This window comes from Crocodylus porosus, unplaced genomic scaffold (genome assembly GCF_001723895.1).
Source record: "Crocodylus porosus isolate Cpor-Errol unplaced genomic scaffold, CroPor_comp1, whole genome shotgun sequence".
NCBI lineage: Eukaryota > Metazoa > Chordata > Crocodylia > Crocodylidae > Crocodylus > Crocodylus porosus.
In genome coordinates, this window is record NW_017728915.1 from 14,194,789 (window position 1) to 14,199,568 (window position 4,780).

Genomic DNA, 4,780 nt, shown 5'->3' on the forward strand with positions numbered 1-4,780 from the left:
CAGCCAGGGTGAGGGCATATTTATACCCAGCATCTGTGCATACCTTGTAAAGGAATGCTTCGAGAGTCTTCAAGTAAGCTGGTCCTGACAGATTACATTCTAGAGTACTCAAGGACCTGGCAGGTGTCAAAGCCCAACTATTTCCAAGAATATTCAAAAACTCATGGTGCTCAGGTGAAGTACCTAAAGACTGGAAGAAGGCCAATGTGGTACCCATCTTCAAGAAAGGGCAAAAAAAGTAGATCCCAGGAATTATAGGCCAAATGGCTTCACTTCAATCCCTGGTAAGATTCTGGAGAAAATTATCAAAGACACCCTTCTTCATAAGCTGGCTAATGGCAACATCCTGAGGGACAGCTAGCATGGGTTTGTTGTGGGTAGGTCTTGTCTGACCAATCTCATCTCCTTGTATGTCATATCACCTAGACAAGAGAGAAGAGATTGACATCATCTATCTGGACTTTAAAAAAGCCTTTGATTTGGTGTCCTATGAACTCCTTATGGAAAAATTGGCCAATTGTGGCCTTGCCTACATCACAATCCGATGGCTGGGAAATCGGCTCCAAGGTTGGACCCAGAGAGTAGTGGTTGATGGTAGCGAGTCATTATGGCACTTTGTGACCAGTGGTGTCCTCCAAGGCTCTGTCCTTGAACCAGTTCTCTTTAACATCTTTATCAATGATGTGGACTTTGGTGTCAGAATTGCACTGGCCAAGTTCGCCGATTACACTAAACTTTGGGGCATAGTATTCACACTTGAGGATAAGCTAGTGATCCAAACTGACTTAGATAAGCTTAGCAGTGGGTGGATACAAACCTAATGACATTCTATGCTGATAAATGCAAGGTACTCCACCTCAGGAAAAAAAACCCTGCAGCGTGCTTATAGGCTCAGCAATGCTATGCTCACTAGCACCATAGCTGAAAGAGACTTAGGGGTCAAGATTGACCACAAGATAAACATTAGCCACCAATGCAATGTTGTATCTGGTAAAGCAAACCAGACTCTGGCTTGCATCCACAGATGCTTCTCAAGTAAATCTCAGGATGTCATCCTCCCACTGTACTCGGCCAAGGTTAGGCCACAGCTGGAGTACTGCATCCAATTCTGGGCTCTGCAATTCAAGAAGGATGTCGAGAAGCTTGTGAGAGTCCAGAGGAGAGCCATGAGCATGGTCAGAGGGCAAAAGAATAGGCCTTATGAAGAGAGGCTGAGAGCCATGGGACTCTTCAGTCTGGAAAAGCACAGGCTCAGGGGTGACCTGGTGGCTGCCTCTAAGTACATATGCTTCATGATCTGGGGGAACGTCTGTTCACCAGAGTGCCCCAAGGGATAACAACTACATACTTGTGAAGAGTGTTCCACAGGCTACAAGCTACTACTATATGTACTGGATGGAGTAATTACATCTTTATGTATTGTATGCACTGCACTGAATGTATTAGAATTCTGAAAGGGGAAAAGAAATTTACATTTGTTTTATTAGCAGCAGTATTCTGTTGTTTGCAATCATTCATAGGGAAGTATTACTAAAACAGTGCCTCAGATGAATGATACTGTAACAAGCACAAAGATTTGTTACAGTCTATCCCAATTATGCAGACATCCAAGGTATCTGGAATGCCCCCTTATTTGCTGTTGGTTACATAAATGGAAAATATGCTTAAGAAAGAGAAGCTTGACAGTAACACTGATGTGGACATTCATTGTTAATTAATGCTCAGATTAGTGGTCATCACTTCCCCTGCTGCTTAGACAACATGTATAACTTCTTAGCCAAGTATTTTAGGAGCCTCTCAGTTTAGTTTCAGATGGATTCAGGCAGTTTGCAATGGGAAACAATAAGATGAAAGAAAAGAAAAGAGCTGACAAGGTAATTTCAGATCCTTCTCTCACTCAGTCACAATCTCTGAGAAAGCCAGATCAAGTTAATTCAACTTGTGTTCTATATGACCTTTTCCAATGGAAATCCAGAATCAGCCACAATTGGTTTGGTCAGCAAGAAACAGCAATAGGTAGATAAATTCATGCTGACGGTATTATCTCCAGATGATCTTCCAAGTCCAAATAGCATGCAGATGAACATATCATCCAAACCCATTGAGACCAGAATAGTAGAATAAGGGAGGAAAGCCTTAACCTTTAACTTTTAACCTTTCCCTACTCAGAAAAATTCACAGGAAGTTATGAGAGTGAAGTGTAGTTTAATTTCACTTCTGCAGATAATTCACACTTTAGAGATCTTCACTGTAAATGGCTGTAATGTGTAATATACAATAGACCCAATGGAGTGAGTCCCTTTCAGTCTGTGTCTGAAATAACTCCAGTGAGTTCAGTGATGCTACTTGAGCATTACTGAAAATAGGAGTTACCTCTTCCAGTCAACTGCACTTCACCTACACCATTGTCTGCAGTCATGGGTAGGACTCTTTATATCTATAGATATAGACTATAGAAGATATAGCTATATTTAGAAATAAATCTATAGATATATTTATAGATATATATCTATAGATATATTTACATAGGTCAGTATATATACATGTGTATTGGAGGGATTCATGGCTTAAGGAAAGTACATTTAAGCAAACTAGCTATCTACTGTTCTTGTTCATCATGTCCCTTATCTTAATAAATAATGAAGGTGCCATGGGCTGACAATGAAATATTTTGAAAATAGTTTTAATGTATAGCTGGCAGAGGACCTGTTGGGCATTGATAAATTGCAGAAATAGAATGATGAGAAACCTGTAAAATATTAATGCTCTGATTCCATAGGCAGTAATACAGAATATACCTGTGTCTTACATAACATGCATATAAAGCTGCCTATTAATGTAAAGTTGAGGGAAATGCATCTTTTCAGCCCTATTGTGGTGATTTTACAAGTAAAGCTTCATGACATGGCACAAAACTGTTATGTGAATGATCTAAATAGCATAAAAGGATATGTCTGAGGAATCATGCATAATTGCTATCGCTGAATTTATGCTGCTGCTTTCCCTCCTTTCCCTGATAGCATGTACCTTTTAAAGTAGAAGCTTGATTATAGGTGGAATATTGCCTTGGTACATAAAATGTGGAGTGAAGTTCATAGAATCATAGAGAAGAAGGGCTAAAAGGAACCTCCATACATCTAGTCCAATCCACAGCCGGCTTATAAGAATGCTTAGTTGAGGCTCTTAGGCTAGGCCCAGACATTACACTTCAGACACAAATAAGGGTGCAGAAAGTGCTCTAAGTCATAATCGAACAGACATTCATGGCACATAAAGCACTTTATAAATGGCAGATCTCACTCTAAGTTAATTCTGCCTAGATGTGGTATTAGAATAAATTGCTTTAGGTTATAGTGCATTATTGAACATCTGCACCACACCCCATCGCGAGTCCCACTGGCATCCCAGGAGCCCCTCGCAGTGTGCCATACTAGCTTCACCTGCTGCTTGTCAGCTCTGTGTGAGCACTGGTCCAGCCATGCCCTGCCCCTGAGCTGTCACATTGAGGAAACAGAAAAGGCTTTGTCTTCTTCCTGCACAACCAAGTAGGGAGGTGGGGGAACAGAGCTTCTCTGCCATGTAGCCCCTCTCCCTCCCCCTACCTTGCTGGCTCAGTTTTTTGTGCAGGGCCCAGGCTGGGTCTGTATGGCAGAGGTGTTCCATTTCTCGAGCTGCAGCCAGGAGCTGCAGCTTGGGGTTGCACCGCTTTTTGCTACTCTGGGAACTGGAGGTGGCGGGGGAATGGAGGCCCCCTGCCACATGGTCCCAAGCCCACCCCTTCCCAAGAAATGAGCCAGCAAGCTGGAGAGGGGATACCATGGAAGGGGGACTCTGTTTCCCATCCCGCATCACCCACAGTTCCCAGTGAAGCAAAAAGTAGAGCAGCCTCAAGATGCAGCTCCTGGAGAATGTCAGTTCTGTTCACTCTTACATTAATCTAGGGTGCTTTGATTAAAGCATGACACTTAGGCTTCTTGATCATCTGTACTTAGCCTTAGTTTAGGCCTTTAGGCTATTAGTTTAGACTTAGCTTAGGCTATTAGAAAGATTAGTTATAATAATATAATTAGTTATAATAAAGCTCCTCTGCTTTCAGGGTACCTAGTTGCTGTCTGTCCTCTCCTGACCTCTGTAATTGCTCCTTGCAAGTATCCATTAGCAACCCTAAAAAAAATGGTCTGAAAAATGTAGGGCTATGGACATGGAGGGAAAAAATATACAGTAAAAGCTTTGTTATCTGGCACCCATGGGGAATGTGGGGTTCCAGATAACAAAATATGCCAGTTAATTGAGAGGCCCAAACAGGCATCTTTGCCTGTTCAGGCCACTGCTTCTCTCTCTGTGTCTGGGATGTCACTGCCCCTCCCACCGCATCGCTGACCCTCCTGTCTCATCACCAACCATGCGAGCCCTGAAGGACAGGAGGCAGGACTCACACAGCCTGCTATGCCCCGGACCATAGGGGCTCAGCAGCACAGGCTATTTGCCCTAGGCCGTGGGGCCTCAGAGAAACCGGAAGTGCCACAGTGGGAACTCCCAGTTTCACTTTACCTTCCAAGCTGCCATGTTGGTTAATAGAACATGCTGGCTTGTAAGGTGCCAGTTAAAGGAGCTTTTACTGTAGTGTTTTTTGGGGGAATATAGGTATTTGAAATACCCTCCATGATGTGAGGGAGGAGAAGACGTACTGTTTTCTTTATATTCGCTGAGTAGCCCAGAAGTGACCAATAGATGCACAGGTCAGTACCTCCATGTTCACCAGTCTGGGCTTACCTGAGTT